At 37.9% G+C, this 23,306-nt stretch overlaps 1 pseudogene; it reads right to left on the minus strand.

Annotated features, from left to right (window-relative positions):
- Positions 1-6,698: 6,698 nt before the first annotated feature.
- LOC133074059 (PDZ and LIM domain protein 7-like) lies at positions 6,699-20,545 on the minus strand (annotated as a pseudogene).
- Between the last annotated feature and the right edge of the window lie 2,761 nt (positions 20,546-23,306).

Below are 23,306 nucleotides of genomic sequence, written 5' to 3' on the forward strand. Positions count from 1 at the left end.
TCCCATGGACGGAGGAGCCTGGTAGGCTGCAGTCCATGGGGTCGCGACGAGTAGGACACGACTGAGCAACTTTACTTTCACTTTTCACTTTCATGCATTGGAGAAGGAAATGGCAACCCACTCCAGTGTTCTTGCCTGGAGAATCCCAAGGACGGCGGAGCCTTGTGGGCTGCCATCTATGGGGTCGCACAGAGTCGGACACGACTGAAGCAATGCAGCAGCAGCAGCAAGTCAAAAAGCGAGGCTTGAACTCTAAGGCAGTTTGTCTCCACAGTCACGGTTACTACTGCATGCTGCCTGTATACCACCATATACTGCATTCACACAAGATTTGGGTTTGGAATCAAATGATCCAGCTTCATGCATTCAACAAATATAGTGGATTCTAGTCAAGTTGCTGGAACACTGGATTAGTGAATATTGAACTGTTGCTACTAGAGGAAGTATATATTACATTCCCGTGAGCATCACTTTTTGGTCAGCTAACATATATAATCTTGCTTTATGTATGCTTCTGTTTGAAGACACTGTATTTAATAGGAATTAGTTCGTTAACATTTAAGTCACAGCCAACAGCGCTGTAATTCACGCACAAAGGAAGCTTATATAACACATGTGTGTTCTCTGTAAGGCACATCACAGCCTACATGTGCTTAGGAACACTGGAGAGCACTACAATACTACATTTGGGGACTATTATAAACAACCAAATCATCAATGAAAGTCACAAAAAAGCAAAAAGCAACACAAATAGACTGAAAAGAACACTTGTTTACAGTTTGATATCTGCAACAAGAAGGCAGAGCACTGCCTTCTTTGACCTTAGCTAGGAAAATGTGTATTGGCTGACTAAAATCTCCTATTTTGTTAATGTCCACAAATGAGCAAGAAAGCACAGCGAAATTTGATTTTGGGGTCACAAGTAAACTTTAGTAATCAGGTGTATTCATAAATATGGAATCTATGAAAAATGAGGGTTACTTTTTTTTTTTTTTTAAATTTTTTTTTTTTCCAGTGGGTTTTGTCATACATTGATATGAATCAGCCATGGATCTACATGTATTCCCAATCCCGATCCCCCCTCCCACCTCCCTCTCCACCCGATTCCTCTGGGTCTTCCCAGTGCACCAGGCCGGAGCACTTGTCTCATGCATCCCACCTGGGCTGGTGATCTGTTTCACCATAGATAGTATACATGCTGTTCTTTTGAAATATCCCACCCTCACATTCTCCCACAAAGTTCAAAAGTCTGTTCTGTATTTCTGTGTCTCTTTTTCTGTTCTGCATATAGGGTTATCGTTATCACCTTTCTAAATTCCATATATATGTGTTAGTATGCTGTAATGTTCTTTATCTTTCTGGCTTACTTCACTCTGTATAATGGGCTCCAGCTTCATCCATCTCATTAGGACTGGTTCAAATGAATTCTTTTTAATGGCTGAGTAATATTCCATGGTGTATATGTACCACAGCTTCCTTATCCATTCATCTGCTGATGGGCCTCTAGGTTGCTTCCATGTCCTGGCTATTATAAACAGTGCTGCGATGAACATTGGGATGCATGTGTCTCTTTCAGATCTGGTTTCCTCAGTGTGTATACCCAGAAGTGGGATTGCTGGGTCATATGGCAGTTCTATTTCCAGTTTTTTAAGAAATCTCCACACTGTTTTCCATAGCGGCTGTACTAGTTTGCATTCCCACCAACAGTGTAAGAGGGTTCCCTTTTCTCCACACCCTCTCCAGCATTTATTGCTTGTAGACTTTTGGATAGCAGCCATCCTGACTGGCGTGTAATGGTACCTCATTGTGGTTTTGATTTGCATTTCTTAACTATAAAACTCCTAGAGGAGAACATAGGCAAAACACTTTCCGACATAAATCACAGCAAGATCCTCTATGACCCACCTCCCAGAATATTGGAAATAAAAGCAAAACTAAACAAATGGGACCTAATGAAACTTAAAAGCTTTTGCACTACAAAGGAAACTATAAGTAAGGTGAAAAGACAGCCCTCAGATTGGGAGAAAATAATAGCAAATGAAGAAACAGACAAAGGATTAATCTCAAAAATATACAAGCAACTCCTGCAGCTCAATTCCAGAAAAATAAATGACCCAATCAAAAAATGGGGCAAAGAACTAAACAGACATTTCTCCAAAGAAGACATACAGATGGCTAACAAACACATGAAAAGATGCTCAACATCACTCATTATTTGAGGGTTACTTTTTATCTTAGTGCACTCAGGATTGGAATGACTGTATTGATCAGGGCAGCCTTTTGTTCATTAGGTACTTGCTGTCCAGTGCAGGATACAATCTAGCAATTTTAACAGATGTAATGCTGCTAAAGAAATAACTGCAGGGTGCTGAAATAAAGGTCTTGGCCCTCTTTATCTGGTCTAAGTATTGTTCAGTTGAAATATAGCAATCGATAAATTACTGAAAATGTACAGCCTACCAAGACTGAAACATGAAAAATTTGAACAGATCATTTAGTAGGAAGAATTCTAGGTCAGTAATCAAAACCTCCCAACAAAGAAAAGTTCAGAACCAGATGTTCCACTGCTGCATTGTAACAGACATTTAAAGAAGAATTAATACCAATTTTTTGTAAGCTTTTCCAACATGTTAAAGATGAGTGACCATGAACTTCCAGATGTTCAAGCTGGTTTTAGAAAAGGCAGAGGAACCAGAGATCAAATTGCCAACATCTGCTGGATCATCAAAAAAGCAAGAGAATTCCAGAAAACATCTATCTCTGCTTTATTGACTATGCCAAAGCCTTTGACTGTGTGGATCACAATAAACTGTGGAAAATTCTGAAAGAGATGGGAATACTAGACCACCTGACCTGCCTCTTGAGAAACCTGTATGCAGGTCAGGAAGCAACAGTTAGAACTAGACATGAAACAACAGACTGGTTCCAAATAGGAAAAGGAGTATGTCAAGGCTGTATATTGTCACCCTGCTTATTTAGCTTATATGCAGAGTACATCATGAGAAACACTGGGCTGGAAGAAGCACAAGCTGGAATCAAGATTGCCAGGAGAAATACCAATAACCTCAGATATGCAGATGACACCACCCTTATGGCAGAAAGTGAAGAAGAACTAAAAGGCCTCTTGATGAAAGTGAAAGAGGAGAGTGAAAAAGTTGGCTTAAAGCTCAACATTCAGAAAACTAAGATCATGGCATCTGGTCCCATCACTTCATGGGAAATAGATGGGGAAACAGTGGGAACAGTGGCTGACTTTATTTTTGTGGGCTCCAAAATCACTGCAGATGGTGATTGCAGCCATGAAATTAAAAGACGCTTACTCCTCAGAAGGAAAGTTATGACCAACCTAGATAGAATATTAAAAAGCAGAGACATTACTTTGCCAATAAAGGTCCATCTAGTCAAGGCTATGGTTTTTCCAGTGGTCATGTATGGATGTGAGAGTTGGACTGTGAGGAAAGCTGAGCGCCAAAGAATTGATGCTTTTGAATAGTGGTGTTGGAGAAGACTCTTGAGGGTCCCTTGGACTGCAAGGCGATCCAACCAGTCCATCCTAAAGAAGATCAGTCCTGGGTGTTCATTGGAAGGACTGATGCTGAAGCTGAAACTTCAGTACTTTGGCCACCTGATGCGAAGAGCTGACTCATTTTAAAAGACCCTGATGCTGGGAAAGATTGAAGGCAGGAGGAGAAGGGGACGACAGAGGATGAGATGGTTGGATGGCATCACTGACTCAATGGACGTGAGTTTGGGTAAACTCCGGGAGTTGCTAATGGACAGGGAGGCCTGGCATGCTGTGGTTCATGGGGTTGCAAAGAGTTGGATACAACTGAGTGACTGAACTGAACTGAAAGATAAGTGATCACTTCTGGACTCACTTTGTGAGGCCAGCATTACTCTATTAACCAAAACCAGACAAAGACATTACAAGAAGGGAGACTAATAAGCATAGAGCAATATGAAAGTATTAACAACCTGAATTCAGGAAGGAACAAATTAGAGGTATGGGATTAACAGATAAAAACTACTGTATATAAAATAGATAAGTAACAAAGACATACTGTATAGCACAGTATTATTATTATTACTACCTGTAATAATTATTACTACTCCATAATCTATGGAGTATAATCTGCAAAAATGCTGAATCACTATACTGTGCACCTGAAATTAACATAATATTGTAAATCATCAATACTTTAATAAAAAGGAAGTCCATTTACAATTGCTTCAAAAAAAAAAATAAAATTCTAAGGAATAAATTTAACCAAGGAGGTAAAAGATCTGAAAACTCTAAGATTTTGCAGAGGACACAAAATATATTCCATGCTTATGGACTGGAAGAAGCAATGTTGTTAAAATTTCCATACTGCTTAAAGCAATATAATATTCAATGCAGTGTCTATCAAAATTCCAATGGCATTTTTTCACATAAATAAAAAATCCTAAAATTTGTATAGAACCACAAAATATCCCAAATAGTCAAAGTAATCTAGTGCAGGAAGAAGAATAAAGCTGGAGGCATCGTTTCCTGATTTCAAAGTATACTACAGAGCTGTAGTAATCAAACAGTACAGCATTGTGCAAAAACAGGCACATAGATGAACGAATTATAAAAGTAGTCCAGGAATAAACTCATGCCTGTATGGCCAATTGATGACAAAGGAGGCAGGAATATACAATGGGGAGAGTATAGTCTCTTCAGTAAATAAGGTTGAGAAAATTGGATAGCCAGATGCACAAGAATGGAACTGGTCTCTTATCTTATACCACACATAAAAATTAACTCAAAATACATTAAAGACTTGAACATAAGAACCAAAACCATAAAACTGCTAGAGGAAAACAGAGGGTAAGCTTCTTGACATTGATCTTGGTAATGATTTTTTTGAATAGTTCATTAAAAGCAAAAGTAGCAAAAGAAAATATGAACAAGGATTACATCAAACTGAAAAGCTTCTGCATAGTAAAGCAAACCATCAACAATGTGAAAAGACAACCTATGGAATGGAAGAAAGTATTTGCAAGTCATACATCTGGTAAGGGGTAGGTATCCAAAAATACATCAAGAATTCATGCAAAATTCAGGGACTTCTCTGGTGGTCCAGTGAATAAGAATCTGCCTTGCAATGCAGGGGACATGAATTCAAGCCCTGGTTGGGGAACTAAGATTCCTCAAGCATGGGCAACTAAGCCCTTGCTCCATAAATAGAATCTGTGTGCGACAGTGAAAGATCCTGCATGATGCAATGAAGATTCCACGTGCTGCAACTAAGACTTGATACAGCCACATAAATAAATATTAAAAATAAGCCATTATTAGAGCTCTTGAATACAAAATTAACCATCATTGTTTTTAAAAAAGAATTCATGCAATTTAGTAACAACAACAAAAATCTGATTTTAAAATAGAGAGATGGAATAGACATCTTTCCAAAGAAGACATACAAATGGCCCACAGGTACATAAAAAGTTTCTCAACATCACTAATCATCAGGGAAATAAAAATCACGATATTATCACTTCACTCCTGTTAAAATGACCATCATCAAAAAGGCTAGAGATAACAAGTGCTGGCAGGTTGTGGAGAAAAGGGAATATTTGTGCACAGTTTTGGGGAATGTAAAATGGTGCAACCGCTATGGAAAACAGCAGGGAGGTGCTTCAAAAAATTAAAAATAGAACTACCATATGATCCAGCAATCCTACTTTTGTGTATATATCCAAAAGGAATGAAAACAGGATATTGAAGAGACTTCTGCACTCCCATGTTCATTGCAATATTATTCACATAATCAAGGTATGGAAATAACCTAAGTGTTTGTCAGTGGTGAATGGATAAAGAAGGTGTGCTGTATATTCACAATGAATACAATATTATTCAGTCGTGTGAAAGAAGAAAATTCTGCCACTTTTGACACATAGATGAACACATAGACGCTAAGTGAAATAAGCCAGGTGGAGAAAGAAAAATACTGAATTTAGATTTCATTATATGTGGAATCTTGAAAAACAAACCAGAAACAGAGAGTAGAAAATTGTGGCCAGGACCTAGGGAGAAATAGGAAGAGACTGGTAAACAGGTATAAACTTTCAGCTATAAGATGAATAAGGTGTAAGGATGTATTGTATAGCATGATGAATCAACACAGTGTTGTATAAGAGAGTAGAATGTCAATGTTCTCACCAAAAAAAGATAAATGGATGATGTATGACATGATGGATGTGTCAATTAACTAGATGGGAGGAATCCTTTCACAGCATGTGTGTGTGTGTGTACTCAGTCGTGTCCGACTCTTTGCAACCCCGTGGACTGTAGGCCACCAGGCTCCTCTGTCCATGGAGTTTTCCAGGCAAGAAAACGAGTGGATTGCCATTTCCTACTCAAGGATCTTCCCCACCCAGGGATCAACCCCTGCCTCTTGCATCTCTGCATTGGCAAGCAGATTTTTTTTTTTTTTAAGCAGGGCTAAGAAGTTATTTTCATGCCCAAGCCAGCACAGCAGTACCATAGGGCAAAGAGTGAGGGCAGTGTCAAGTGGAGCCAGGCCCAGTGCCAGTAGGCCAGCAGGAGGCTCGGTGCAGGGGCAAGAAAGGGATGGGTGAGGCAGGCAGAATCTGGAGGTGCCAAGGGGAGGTGCCCTGGGCGGAAGGACAGAAAGAGAGGCAGAGAGGGCAGCCAGCCAGCGAGGGCCAGACTACCACTGCATGTTGAGCACATGGGCAGAGTGCCGGTGCTGCCAGTTCTGGAGGTGGGTGTGGCATGGGCTCTGCAGCTCCAGGACATAGTTTTCCCTTGGTTTCTTCAGGTGCTCCTCATCAGGTCTTGCATGAACTCGGTGCTCATGAGCTAGGCGAGGGTGCAGAAGGAATGGGCCTGGCCTGTCCCAGACCTTGGATGCCAGTCTCCCATGTCCTCCATCAGCCACTACTGGCTGAGCAGCTGTCCATTCCACTTCAGGGCATGGTCAGCGAGCGCGGTTGCCCCGAAGGGCCAGGTGTATTGTTGAGGGAAGCACTGGGTGCAAAGGTGTACTGCCTGGGCGGGGGTGGGGGGGTGTGGGGGCCCATGGCGAGGGGCCAGGGCCTTCTGCTGTTTCCTCTGAGGGGGCTGAGCCCTGCTGAGACCAAGGCTGAGGCTCTCCCCACAGGCGTGGATCTTGTTCTGGGCTTCTATGTGTATGAGGCCCCCTGCATTCTCACCATCAGTACTCAGCACCCAGTCAGCCACGGCCATGCTGGCCTGCAAAGCTTTACCTCCAGGACTGAGTGAGCCAGGAGATGGAGCAGGGCACATTGAAGTCCTTGCCCACCTGTGGCCAGAAGCTCCAAAGTGCTGGCCCCTCCAGCACCACCTTAAAGGAATCCACAGTGCTGCTCCTGTTGGAATTGTGAAGTGATTCCCAGGTGGCGCCTGTGGGCAGAACTCCAAGTAATAAATAAAAAAAAAAAGATAAATTGAACATCATCAATACTGAAAATTGTTGTACCTTGAAGGACAACATCAAAAAAGTGAAAATATTTACAAGTCATACATTTGATAAGGGATCTGTATACAGAAATGTAAAGGTTTCTTAAACTCAAAAATAAACAGACAAATAATTTTTAAAAATTGGCTAAAGATTTGAATAGATGTTTCTCCAAAGAAGATATGGAAATGGCTATTAAACACAAAAAACTTATCAGCATCATCAATTATTCAGTTCAGTTGCTCAGTTCTGTCCGACTCTTTGCGACTCCATGAATCGCAGCACGCCAGGCCTCCCTGTCCATCACCAACTCCCGGAGTTTATTCAAATTCATGCCCATCGAGTCGGTGATGCCATCCAGCCATCTCATCCTCTGTCGTCCCCTTCTCCTCCTGCCCCCAATCCCTCCCAGCACCAAGGTCTTTTCCAATGAGTCAACTCTTCACGTGAGGTGGCCAAAGTTTTGGAGTTTCAGCTTCAACATCAGTCCTTCCAATGAACACCCAGGACAGATCTCCTTTAGGATGGACTGGTTGGATCGCCTTGCAGTCCAAGGGACTCTCAAGAGTCTTCTCCAACACCACTATTCAAAAGCATCAATTCTTCGGCACTCAGCTTTCCTCACAGTCCAACTCTCACATCCATACATGACCACTGGAAAAACCATAGCCTTGACCAGACGGACCTTTGTTGGCAAAGTAATGTCTCTGCTTTTTAATATTCTATCTAGGTTGGTCATAACTTTCCTTCTGAGGAGTAAGCTTCTTTTAATTTCATGGCTGCAATCACCATCTGCAGTGATTTTGGAGCCCAGAAAATAAAGTCAGCCACTGTTCCCACTGTTTCCCCATCTATTTCCCATGAAGTGATGGGACCAGATGCCATGATCTTAGTTTTCTGAATGTTGAGCTTTAAGCCAACTTTTTCACTCTCCTCTTTCACTTTCATCAAGAGGCCTTTTAGTTCTTCTTCACTTTCTGCCATAAGGGTGGTGTCATCTGCATACCTGAGGTTATTGGTATTTCTCCTGGCAATCTTGATTCCAGCTTGTGCTTCTTCCAGCCCAGTGTTTCTCATGATGTACTCTGCATATAAGCTAAATAAGCAGGGTGACAATATACAGCCTTGACATACTCCTTTTCCTATTTGGAACCAGTCTGTTGTTTCATGTCTAGTTCTAACTGTTGCTTCCTGACCTGCATACAGGTTTCTCAAGAGGCAGGTCAGGTGGTCTAGTATTCCCATGTCTTTCAGAATTTTCCACAGTTTATTGTGATCCACACAGTCAAAGGCTTTGGCATAGTCAATAAAGCAGAAATAGATCTTTTTCTGGAATTCTCTTGCTCTTTCGATGATCCAGCGGATGTTGGCAATTTGATCTCTGGTTCCTCTGCCTTTTCTAAAACCAGCTTGAACATCTGGAAGTTCACGGTTCACGTATTGCTGAAGCCTGGCTTGGAGAATTTTGAGCATTACTTTACTAGCATGTGAGATGAGTGCAATTGTGTGGTAGTTTGAGCATTCTTTGGGATTGCCTTTCTTAGGGATTGGAATGAAAATGGACCTTTTCCAGTCCTGTGGCCACTGCTGAGTTTTCCAAATTTACTCAGTTATTAGGGAAATGGATATCAAAACTATAGTGAGATATCACTTTACACCCACTAGAATGACTGAAATGAAACACAGTAACAATTGTAAAGGATATAAAGAAATTGGAACCTTCATACATTGCTACTGGGGCTGTAAAATAGCATAGCTGCTTTGGAAAACAGTTTGGCAGTTTCTCAAAATATCAAACATAGAGACAGCATATGACCTAACAATTCTACACCTAGTTATATACTCAAGAGAATTGAAAATCTTCATCCCTGCAAAAAACTTGTACATTAATGTTCATAACAGTGTTATTCATCATAGTAAAAAACTAGAAAAAACTTAATTGCTCATCAGCTGATGAATGGATAAATGAAATATGCTCTTCTGTATAATGGAACATTCAACAATAAAAAGGAAGAAGTACTTATAAATATAAGTGTGGATTATCCTTAAAAATTATGCTACATGAAAAAAGTCAGTTACAAAGGCTGCATGTTGAATGATTTCATTTATATGAAATGTCTAGAATAGGCAAATCCATAGACACAGACAGTAGATTAATGATTGCTGGGACTGGGTGGAGGAGAGAATGAGAGATTATTGCTAATGGGTACAGGGCTTCTTTGGGGGTGATGAAAATGTACTGAAAATAGATAATATGATGGTTGTACAATTCTGAATATACTAAAAATCACTGAATTGTACACTTTAAAGGGGAAATTACATGATAAATGAATTGTACCTCAATAAAGCTATTACTTAAGATAAAAAGTGAGGATTAATACTCATCCACTCAGCATAAATAATTTCACCATACTACAGTGAGCATCCTTTTGCGAGCCTACAACCTTTATATGCTTTAAATGAAAAACTCATTTTGTTGTCATTACTTTCCTAGATATTAATTAAAAAGAGAAAAAAATCAATATAATTCACCACATTAACATAAAAATGTTAAAAAAATACAATTGTCTAAGTGGATGCAAAAAAAAAAAAAAAAATAGTGACAAAATTCAGTACCCATTGCTGAGAGAAACAGCAAACCAAGAATATAAAGGAACTACTTCAACCTGTGGGGTGGAAGTAGCCAACTAATACTGTATTCAACGGTGAAAGACCGAACATGTTCTCTCTTTATTTCTTTCCTATTGTGCCCCACAACAAATTGCAACAAATTTAGTGCCCTAAAACAACACTCATTTAAAAATTACACAGTATCCATCAGAAGTCCAGGCCCCTGTGGTTCAGTTTTTTCTCTGGATTTTAACAGGTCAAATTCAAGGTTTCAACCAAGCAGAGCTGGTTTTTTTCCTGAAGGCTCTGAGGATGAATCCACTTCTAAGTTCATTCAGGTTGTTGAAAGAATTCAGTTCTATGCAATTTTAGTATCAGAGTTCTATTTCTTTGATGGTTGTCAGATGGAGATTGTGCTCAGCTTGCAGAGGTCACTTGTGTAACTTGGCTTATGGTCCCTTTCCTCCATTTTCAAAATCAGCAATGGCTAGTCAAGTCCTTCTTATGCCTTGAATCCCTTTGACCACCCATTCTTCTTCATCCGTCATCTACTGCTTCTCCCTACTACTTCTCCTTCTTCAGCATCTCTCTGACTCACTTTTCAGCCTTCTTCTTCCACTTTTAAGGATTTATGTAATTACATTGGACCCAGCACAATAATCTTCCTAATTTAATGTTGAGCTGATTACTACCTTAATTCCATCTTTAGAGTCCCTACACAGCATACCCAGGTTTGTACAGACATACCTTACAGATATTGTGGGTTTGATTCCAGACCACTGTAATAAAGGAAATATCACAATAAAGTTAGTCACACAATTTTTTTTGGTTTCTCATTGTATGTAAAAGTTATATTTATACTATAATATAGTCTAATAAGTGTATAGTAGCACTATGTCTTTAAAATGCATGTATCTTAACTAAAAAATGTTTTATTGCTAAAAAAACTCTAACCATCATCTGAACCTTCAGCAAGTCACAGTTCAGTTCAGTTGCTCGGTCTTGTCCAACTCTTGGCAACCCCATGGACTGTGCATCAAGTTCTTTTCCAGTGAGTCAGTTCTTTGCATCAGGTGGCCAAAGTATTGGAGCTTCAACTTCAGCAACAGTCCTTCCAATGAATATTCAAGACTGATTTCCTGTAGGACTGACTGATTTGATCTCCTTGCTATCCAAGGGACTCTCAAGAGTCTTTCTCCCACACTGCAGTTTAAAAGCATCAATTCTTCAGCACTTTCTTTATAGTCCAACTCTCACATCCATACATGACTACTGGAAAAACCATAGCTTTAACTATATGGACATTTGTCAGTAAAGTAATGTCTCTGCTTTATAATATGCAATCTAGGTTTGTCATAGCTTTTCTTCCAAGGAGCAAGTGTCTTTTAATTTCATGGCTGCAGTCACCATCTGCAGTGATTTTGAAGCCCAAGAAACTAATGTCTATCACTGTTTCCATTGTTCCCCATCTATTGGTCATGAAGTGATGAGACCAGATGCCATGATCTTTGTTTTTTCAATGTTGAGTTTTAAGTCAGCTTTTTCACTCTCCTCTTTAACTTTCATCAAGAGGCTCTTTAGTTCCTCTCCACTTTCTTCCAGAAGGGTGGTGTCATCTGCATATCTGACATTATTGATATTTCTCCTGGAAATCTTGATTCCAGCTTGTGGTTCATCCAGCCCAGAATTTCACATGATGTACTCTGCATATAAGTTAAATAAGCAAGGTAATAATATACCGCCTTGATGTACTCCTTTCCCAATTTTGAACCAGTCAGTTGTTCCATGTTATGTTCTAACTGTTGCTTCTTGACCCACATACAGATTTCTTAGGAGGCAGATAAGGTAGTCTGGTATTCCCATCTCTTTAAGAATTTTCCAGTTTGTTGTGACCCACATAGTCAAAGGCTTTAGCATAGTCAATGAAGCAGAAGTAGATATTTTTCTGGAATTGTCTTGCTTTTTCTATGATCCTACGGATGTTGGTAATTTGATCACTGGTTCCTCTGCCTTTTTAAAATCAGCTTGAACATTGGGGAATTCTCAGTTCACGTACTGTTGAAGCCTAGCTTGGAAGAATTTTGAGCATTCCTTTGCTAGCATGTGAAATGAGTGCAGTTGTGCAGTAGTTGGAACATTCTTTGACATTGCTTTTCTTTGGGATTGGAATGAAAACTGACCTTTCCCAGTCCTGTGGCTACTGCTGAATTTTCCAAATTTGCTGGCATATTGAGTGCAGCACTTTCACAGCATCATCTTTTAGGATTTGAAATAGTTCAGCTGACATTCCATCACCTCAACTAGCTTTGTTCATAGTGATGCATCCTAAGGCCCACTTGACTTCACACTCCAGGATGTCTAACTCTAGGTGAGTGATCACACCATCATGGTTATCTGGGTCATGAAGATCTTGTTTGTATAGTTCTTCTGTGTATTCTTGCCACTTCTTCTTAATATCTTCTGCTTATGTTAGATCCATACCGTTTCTGTCCTTTATTGTGCCCATCTTTGCATGAAATGTTCCCTTAGTATCTCAAATTTTCTTGAAGAGATCTCTTGTCTTTCCCATCCTATTGTTTTCCTCTATTTCTTTGCATTGATCTCTGAGGAAGGCTTTCTTATCTCTCCTTGCTATGCCAGAACTCTGCATTCAGATGTATATCTTTCCCTTTCTCCTTTGCCTTTTGCTTCTCTTCTTTTCTCAACCATCATCTGAACCTTCAGCAAGTCACAATAGTAACATCAAAGACCACTGATTACACATCACTACAACAAATATAATAATAATGAAAAAGTTTGAAATATTGCAAGAATTGCCAAACTGTGACACAAGGACATGAAGTGAGCAAAGGCTGTTGGAAAAATGACACCAATAGAGTTGCTCAACACAGTGGTGCCACAAACCTTCAGTTTCTAAAAAGTACAATATCTGCAAAGTGTGATGAAGGGAGGCAGAATAAAATAAGGTATGCTTGTATTTGAATAATCAGGAGATGGGAATCTTAGGGGGCATTTTTAGAATTCTACCTACCAAGTCCTCTAAGAACAGGATCAAGGCATGGATTCCACTATAATCACGTGTATTCAGCATTGTATTGAAGATGCTACCCAGTGCAACAAGATAAGAAAAGTATACAGATAAGAAATTACTTTATTTATGATGTCATGAACATCTAGTTGAAAATTCCACAGTATATAAAAAGGGGACTAAAATTAACAAATGAATTTACTAGAATTGATAAATGAGGATACAGAGCCAACAGGAAGATCAGTTATATTTCTGTGTTAGTGACAATTATAAATTAAATATTTTTAAAAGGAACAATTTATAATAGCAACACAAAATTGAATACTTATTAATAAATAGGTGCAAGACCTGTATATTGAAAACTGTAAAATAATAAAAATATTCTGGAGATAAGGTAAAGAAGACTTAAATAATTAGAGACATATGCCATGTTCATGGATCAGAGGACATAATATTGTTGTTTGTACTTCCTAAATTGATCTATAAATTAAATTCAATCCTAATAAAACTTCCAGTAGGCTTTTGTAGAGAAAGTGACAAGCTTATCCTAAATCTATATTGGAAATTCCAAGGACTTAGACTAACCAAAACAATTTATAAAAAGAAGAACAAGGTTCACTACCTTATTTCAAGACTTATAAAACCACAGTAAAAAATCTCAAACAACAAAAGACAGTCCACTTTTTAAAAATGGGCAAAGGACTTGAACAGATATTTCTCAAAAGACTATACAAATGTCTGAAATGCATATAAAAAGATGCTCAACTTTATTGGTACTTAGGTAAATGCAAATCTTAACCACAATGAGATACTCTTCACTTTCACTGGAATGGCTGTAATTTAAAAAAGCAAACCAAAACAGCATGTGTTGTTGAGGAAATAGAGAAATTGGAATGCATGTGCATGCTGGTGGGAATGTAAAATGCTGTAGCCACTGTGCAAAATAGTTATGTCATTTTTCAGATGATCATATGACCCATTAATTCCACTGGTAGGCATATACCCAGAGAAGGCAATGGCACCCCACTCCAGTACTCTTACCTGGAAAATTCCATGGATGGAGGAGCCTGGTAGGCTGTGGTCCATGGGGTCACTAACAGTCAGACATGACTGAGCAACTTCACTTTCACTTTTCACTTTCATGCATTGGAGAAGGAAATGGCAACCCACTCCAGTGTTCTTGCCTGGAGAATCCCAGGGATGGGGGAGCCTGGTGGGCTGCCGTCTATGGGGTCGCACAGAGTCGGACACGACTGAAGCGACTTAGCAGCAGCAGGCATATACCACAAAGAACTGAAAAAAGATAAACAAATACTTGTACACAAATGTTTATAGCTGCACTGTTCACAATAGCCAAAAGGTAGAAACAACCACGTCTTATTCATGGATGAATCAATAAACAAAATGTGCTATATACATACAATGGAATATTACTCATCCATAGAAAGGAGTCAAGTATTGATACATGCTACAACATGAATCTTGAAAATGTTATGCTACGTGAAAGAAGCAAGATACAAAGTCACATATCTATTATTCCATTTATATGAAATGTGCAGATTAAATAAATTTGTAGAGACAGAAAGAAGACTGATGGTTGCCAGGGCTAGAAGGAGGAGAAAAATTGGGAGAGACTGCTTATGGGTACTGAGTTTTCTTTTGGGAAGATAAAAATTATTAAATACATAGAAATATTTATAGATGTGTGTATTATCAAGGTTGGTATACATGTATATACTTCCTTGCTCTGTCAGCTGAGAAGGCCTAGAAGTATAATGGCAATAAGCAAATCTGTTGCCCAGATCTTTGTTTCTAATATCATTTTGCAATAAAAGAAACTAGGACTTCTTGGAGAAATGTCTGATTCTACAATTAGAGCAGGAAATACACAAGATAAGCCTGGAGCATTTTGTAAGTCCAGAAGGTGAAAGTGAAAGTCGCTCAGTCATATCAGACTCTTTGTGACCCCATGGACTATACAGTCCATAGAGTTCTCTAGGCCAGAATACTGGAGTGGGTAGCCTTTCCATTCTCCAAGGGATCTTCCCAACCCAGGGATTGAATCCAGGTCTACTGCATTGCAGGTGGATTCTTTACCAGCTGAGCCACCAGGGAAGCCCCCAGAATGTAAGGAAGTGCTCACAAAACAAAACAGAATAGAACCAAACCAAAAGAAGGGGGATGAAAAGAAAAAAAACCTTACATTGTAGAATACCTTGAACAGCAAAATAAAGTCACACTGGATGATAACCCAAAGTATAAAATAAATATTCATGAGTACATACTGATATAGGCAAGTGATTAAATTAGTAAACAAATGGGAATAATAGATAAGTTATCAGCACAAAAGAATATAAAATAATTTATGTAGCTTTTCCAACCTTAAGGAAGTGAAACATGACTCCCTGTTCTATAAATTTGAGCTTCATATAGTGACCTTCTTCCTAAGAGTTATGGAAAGGGAGAAAAAGTATCAGTGGGGAAGCCTTCCAAACACTACCTTAGCCAAATGATCAAGGTCAATAGCAACAAATGAATAATGTTAGATTATAGCTCTAAGTATAAAATAAATATCATGAGTCCATGGTGATATAAATAAATGATTGAATAAACAAGGAGGAAAAGAATGGAGGAGAAAAGACAAGTCTCGCTCGTAGAAAAATTCCAAATAATTTATGTAGATACTCTGCCCTCAGACAGAGGGCACATAAATCCCAGCTGAGCCTGGTGATTACCTTTCAAAGAGTAGAGTACAGAGAGAGGAAAAAACCATGACTTTAGGCTGGAGAAACATGTCAACACCACATCAGTGAGGTGACCAAGGCAAACAACACTGATAATATGTACCTTTGATATGATGTGGAAAAAATGGCACTTTATCTCTGTAGTCTAAAGCCCTAAAGCCCATATTCCCAGTCTAATCATGAGAGACACAGCAGCAAATTCCCATAGAGGGACATTCTACAAAATACTTGACTAGTACTCCTCGAAACTGTAAGATCATTAACATAAAGGAAGTCTGAGAAACTGTTACAGCCAAGAGGAACCCAAGGAAACAGGATACATGGGATTAATATCTTGATAGGATTCTGTAACAGAAATATACATTAGTTAAAAATAAAAACCTAGGCAAACTTGCGTAAACTATAGGCTTTAGTTAATAATATCAGTTCATTAATTTTAAGAAAATACCATAAGATTGTCTTATGTAAGGCGTTAATAACAAAGGAAAATGAATAAGGGAGTCTTCTTACTATATTCTCAATTTTTCTGTAGGTCAAAAACTCTTGTAAAAAACATGTATATGGGAAGTGGCTTATATTCCTACTAATTAAAGAAATCCTAATAATAAATGCAAACAATAAAAAAAATGGGCAAATGACTTGAACAGATACTTCTCAAAAGAAAATATATGAATGCCCAGTAAGTGCATGAAGTAATTATTTTATATGACTAATCAGCAACAAAAGGCAAAAGTAAAACCATGATGAAAAAACCACTGTAAACCCACCACAATAATGAAAATTAAAAAGACTGAAAAGACCAAATGTTAGCCAGGATGTATAACTCCTGGGATTATAAAATGGCACAACGCTTTTGGAAAATTTTGACAGTTTCTTATAAAACAAAACAATTCCAATTTTAGTTACTGAACCTCCAAAATGAAAAAAAAAAATGTAAAACAGCTTGAACATGAAAGCTTATTGCATTTTCACTCACAATGGTCATGTATGGATGTGAGAGTTGGACTATAAAGAAAGCTGAGTGCCAAAGAATTGACGCTTTTGAACTGTGGTGTTGGAGAAGACTCTTGAGAGTCGCTTGGACTGCAAGGAGATCCAACCAGTCCATCCTAAAGGAAATCAGTCCTGGGTGTTCATTTGTAGGACTGATGTTGAAGCTGAAACTCTAATACTTTGGCCACCTCATGACAAGAGCTGACTCATTTGAAAAGACCCTGATGCTGGGAAAGGTTGAGGGCAGGAGGAGAAGGGGACGACAGAGGGTGAGATGGTTGGATGGCATCACCGACTCAATGGACATGGGTTTGGGTGGACTCTGGGAGTTGGTGATGGACAGGGAGGCCTGGTGTGCTGCGGTTCATGGGGTCGCAAAGAGTCAGATACAACTGAGCGACTGAACTGAACTGAACTGACTCACAATAGCTAAAAACTGGAAATAATCCAAATGTCTGTCAATGTTTATTGAATAAACAATTTGTGTTGTATTTATAAAATGGAACATTACTAAGCAAGAAAGTGGAAAAAACTACTGATAAACCTTAGTGATATGCATGAGTTGAAAGAAGCCAGAATAATACACTAGATGGAAGAAGCCAAATATGAAATAATTCATACTGTAATGTGTTTTATATGATGTTCTGGAATAGGAAAAATTAATCTATGGTGGGAAAAAATCAGAAAAATCAATTCTAAGAGAATAAAATTTATTCTGAGAGAGGTATATGGATGGGGGGCATGAGAGGACTTTCTTGGCTGATTTAAATATTCTGTATCTAAACATGAGTGGATTACCTGGATGTATGCATTCATCAAAAGTCATTATATTGTAAAGATATGTGTATTTCACTATAAATTTTACATAAATAAAAAACTCTTAAGGGATAAACTTGAAGAACAAATAAAATTTTGAATTGGTAATTTTAATAAATTGAACAATTGTTTTTAAAGAATCCTTGAATATTCTTTCTGTGTTTAAAAAACTATCAACAGAGACTTCAGAAAAAAATTAAAAATTAGATAATCTTCTCCAGAGATTTTTGCTGAGAAGAGATGGAAAGAAATATTATGAGAGATAGAGTCATATGTGGAGTCAAAGGAAAGTTATTTTACTCGTTTGTATATAAAGTTTCTGTTTTGAATGAATCTTAGATTTATAGAAGTGTTACAAAGATAGCCAAGAGGTCCTATACACCCTTTACTGAGTTCTCCCTAATGTTTATATCTTACATAACCATTTTACATTTATCCAAACTAAGAAATTGACATTAGTACAATATTATTACTAAAGTAGAAATTTTATTGAGATTTCAACAGTTTTTCCATTGATTTTTATTCTGTTCCAAGATCCAATTCTGGATACCACCCCATTCTATTTCATTAGTTTCCTCTAGTATATAACAGCTTCTCAGTATTTCTTTGTTTTTCATGACTTAGATAGTTTTGAAGAGTACTGCTGAAGGTATTTTGTAGAATGAGTTTATGTGATATTTTCTGTTCTGTGTTTCCTTAGATTCTGCATTCATCTATTTGGCATCCATTACTCACAGAGCCGAATGAATGGCCAAAGTTCTTTCCTTTTCCCCTATGATTCAGCCTTCATAGGCACATGAAAATCATTTTTTTATAAACCCTCGAGCCAATCTAGGTCCATACCCACAACCATCTCCTTTATCTAACTCTCATATACCAAGCCAGTATTTCCCTTGCCTAAAATCACCCAAGGCCAGGTACTAGACATCCTATAGGTCAGAGTGCATTGACATCATTCAAATCAGTCAATCCTAAGCTTTTTCCCCTGCCCTGCCTTGCCTTTTCCATGGAAAACACAATGAAGATTTTAGATCATGCTTTCTATATTCTATTCAGTGGAAGCAAATCACTAAATCCAGCATACCCTCAAAAAGATCTATTAATGTCCACCTTTTGGTTGACGAAGGCTTCCCTGGTGGCTCAGAGGTTAAAGCATCTGCCTGCAATGCGGGTCGGGAAGATCACCTGGAGAAGGAAATGGCAACCCACTCCAGTATTCTTGCCTGGAGAATCCCATGGACGGAGAAGCCTGGTGGGCTACAGTCCACGGGGTCTCAAAAGGTCGCACACGACTGAGCGACTCTCACTTTGGTTGAAGAAATATCAAAGAATTTATGGACATATGTTAAAAATGCACCACAATTATTCATATTGGAGTAGGTATTTCAAGGCTATACACTTATCTGGTCTCTCAAAGTTTTTCCTACAAATTATAGCATTCATCCATGGATCTTGCTAGAAAAAATTGTTACTATGGTATTTTAATGGTGATTTTCTATTTCCCTCATCCCTTCTTATTACTTGAAATTCTTCTATGAAGATTTGTCCCTTCTATTTTTTTATTTATTTTCATCAGTATGGACTCGTGGATATTTCTTTTGTATTTGGTATATGATCAACGGTAATACTATTGTGTAGTTTAAATTTTTCAGGCTTTGGCTATTGGGAGCCTGTGTCCTTTTGACATGGCTTATGTATTTTGTTCGTTTGTTTGTTTAAGTATTTCCTCACTTTTTGGGATTATACAATGCACCAAGTTCATTTTGTATTTTTCCTGCCTAACTCTGAAATCAAACAGTATTTGTTTACATATCAAGATCTTATCTCTGTTAGGCATGGTTGCTGCTTTTAGGCTGTCTGTAGACAGAGATAGGAAATTTGTGTGTGCTTTCTGAGTCAATTCAGTTATGTCTGACTCTTTGCGACCCCATGAACTGTAGCCCGCCAGGCTCCTCTGTCCATGGGATTCTCCAGGCAAGAATACTGTGGTGGGTTGCCATGCTCTTCTCCAGGGGATCTTCCCGACCCAGGGATCGAACCTGCATCTCTTACTTCTTGTGCCTTGGCAAGCAGGTTCTTTACCACTAGCACCACCTGAAAATAAATGTACTACTTAGTATTAATAAATGTATACTAAGTCATGTGTACACACAGTGTGTATATCCTTCAAATTCATTAGTCTTTTTTCCACAATGCCAAGTCTTCCATTAATCCCATTCATTGAAATCTCATCACAGTGATTTGGTTCTTTTTTAAATTTCTAAGTGGAATTCAGTTGGAAAAACTGTTTGAATGTCTTTCTATGCTGATTATAACATCTTTGTCAGTTCTGCATCTTTTTCTAATGATTGATTGTCTTCCTTTTTATGTGTTGTGTTTTCCTGTTCCTGTCTGTACATGCCTGGTAATCTCTGATTGGACATCAGACATTGTAAACTTTTCTTTCCTGGGTGTTAAGATATTTCTGTATTCCTATACACTATCTTGAGCTTTTCTCTCAGATGCAGTTAAGTTACTTGGAAACAATTTGATTCTTTCGAGCCTTGGTCTTATGATTTACTAAGTGGGTCAGAGCAGTGCTCAGTCTAGAGCTAATTATTCCGCACTTCTGAGGCAACACCTTCCTGATTTATGCCCCTGAATTATGAAATTTTTGCAGTCTGCCTAGTGGGAACAGTCACTGTTGCCAGATCTGAAAGTTCCAGGCATTTCTTTCTCTGTAATCCTTTCCGATAGTTCCTTCCACGGCTTCGGGTAGTTTCCTTACACACATACGCTGAATAATGACGGGAACCCTCCATGTAGTCTCTGAGGCGCTTTCTCAGTGCAGCAGTCTCTTCTCCGGTCTTTCGTCCTTTGAACCCCAGCTGCCATGGCCTCTTCATTCTCTCAGCTACATCTCCTCAATTTAGGAAGACTGCTGGGTTCTGCCTTTTCCCCTTAGTTTCCCCCGTTTGTTTTCTGTTTGTCAGGGACTACTGCTGTTTGTTTTCTAATATCTAGTGCCTTGAAAACTATAGTAACCATTGAAAACTTAATGCAAAAATGTGAAAGGAAGTTCTATAAGCTGAGGAGAATAAAGCCAGAAACAAACTCAGATTTTCAGAAAGGAACAGTAATATCCGAAAAGTTAATATGTATGTAAATACAAAGACTTTTTCTTCTTATTTTAAAATATACATATATATAATATATGTACACATATGCACATATTTAAAGTATATATAACTATTTAAAGCAAACATTATAATACTGTTTTGAAGTTTATATGTGAGTATAATACATTACATATTCATACTACAGCTATAGCCTAAAGGATGAGAGGTTTCATGAGCCAACTGATTACATAGTTAAACTATGTTTTATGTAAAGTGATATTAACTATGGGCTTCCCTCGTGGCTCAGCTGCTAAAGAATACGCCTGCAATGAGAGAGACCTGGGTTCGATCCCTGGGTTGGGAAGATCCCCTGGAGGAACAGCTACCCGCTCCAGTATTCTGGCCTGGAGAATTCCATGGACTGTATAGTCCAAGTGGTTGCAAACAGTCAGACACAACTGAGCGACTTTCACTTTCACTTTTTCAGACTGAGAAAATTTAAGAATATATTTTGTAATCTCTGTTCAGTTCAGTTCAGTTGCTCAATCGTGTCCGACTCTTTGTGACCCCATGGACTGCAGCACTCCAGGCCTCCCTGTCTATCACCAACTCTCACAGAGTTTACCCAAACTCATGTCCATTGAGTTGGTGATGCCATCCAACCATCTCATCCTCTGTCGTCCCCTTTTCCTCCTTTCTTCAATCTCTGTAATGACCGCTAAATAGTTAATGCAAAGAGGTATAACTAAAAAGCAGTGGATAAATAAATTAAATTTTAAAAATTAAGCTATTTCACTAAATAAAGCAAAAGGAAAAATGGAGAAGCAAAAACCAGGTAGCACGAGTAGAAAGCAAAATAGTGAAATGATGGACTTAAGCTGTATTAATAATTACATTTCATAATAAACCTAATAAGACACTTAGGAACACTCCAAGTAAAATGCAAAGATGATCAAATTGGATAAAGAAGCAAAACCCAACTATATGCTATGTAAGAAGCACTATAAGTGCAACTTAAACAACTGTCAACTTAGACTATAGTATATGCTATATATGACCCTTATGGTAACCACATACCAAAACCCTGATACACATATCAAAAAAAGGAAGAGAAAGAATACAAGAACACTAAAGAAAGTGATGAAATCACAATAGAAGAGAACAGAAAAAGAAAGGATCAAAGAAAAACTACAGAACAACTAGAAAACAGTGAACAAAATGCAATAAATATACCTATCAATAATTATGTTAAATGTAAATGGATTAAATGCTCCCATCAAAAGACATAGGATGGCTGAATACATAAAAAAAAAAAAAAAAAAAACACAACAACAAGACCCATATGTCCATATTGCTAAAAAGAGACTCACTTAGATTAAAAAAGGTGTGGTATATACTTGCAATGAAATACCATTCAGTCATGAAAAAGAATGAAATCTTGGCATTTGCGACCACATGGATGGAACTTCAGGGCATTAGGCTAAATGAAGTAAGTTCAGTTTCACTTATATATGAAACCTAAAAATCAAAATGAACAGAACAAAACAGAAACAGACTCATAGATAAAGAGAACAAACTGATGTTTGAAAGAGGGAAGAGGAATCAGTGAGTGAGGGAGATAGGTGAAGGGGATTAAGAGGTATAAACTTCCAGTTATACATTAGTAAGCCATGAGGTATAATGTACAGCATAGGGAATGTATATACATTACAATAATACTGTAATGACTGGTGATAGATGATTATTAGACTTATTGTGGTGATCAGTCTGTAATGTAGATAAATGTCAAATTGCTATGTTGTACAACTGAAACTGAAATTTTGTATGTCAACTACACGTCAGTTAAAAAAATAGGAAAAACATTTATGTTTCTAAAAATTTCTTTTGACATTTAAATTTGTTTCCTGCAATTCAACAAATGTGAAATATCTAAAACATAGAGTTGGAGATAATTAACCCCTGGATGGTATTTAATAGAAGATGTACATCTAAAATTTTATTTTACATAGACCATAGATTTATACATAAAAAGCAAAACTAAAGGTTTTAGAAGAAAGTATTTGAATATCTGTGACTTACCATTAGGCAGAGTTTTTGGAGGACAAGACACAGAAGAGCAATAACTATAAAATAAGAAAAATATATGAATTGAACTTCATCATAATTAAAAACTGCTTGAGGAAATAAATAATACAGCCATAGAATGGGAGAAAATATGCATGAAACATATATCTGATAATGAACTCATATTCAGAATACATAAGAAGTCCTTCAACTCCATCATAAGAAACAAACAACCCAGTAAAAACAGGGAAAGGATTTGAGCGGGCACTTCACCAAGGAAGATAGGCAAATGGTTAGTAAGCATATGAAAAACCAAGATCTGGGTGTGTGGTATGCTGTTGCTGCTTTAATACCATTGTTTACATGATTGTGGTAAGAAGTATTTTTTTTCTTTAAATCATGAGTTAATATTTGATATTTCTAATTCAATTGTAACATTATAACATTTTTCCATGCTTGATTTTATTTTAATATGGATCTCTTT

The sequence above is a fragment of the Dama dama genome, chromosome 19, assembly GCF_033118175.1.
Source record: "Dama dama isolate Ldn47 chromosome 19, ASM3311817v1, whole genome shotgun sequence".
Taxonomy (NCBI): Eukaryota; Metazoa; Chordata; class Mammalia; order Artiodactyla; family Cervidae; genus Dama; species Dama dama.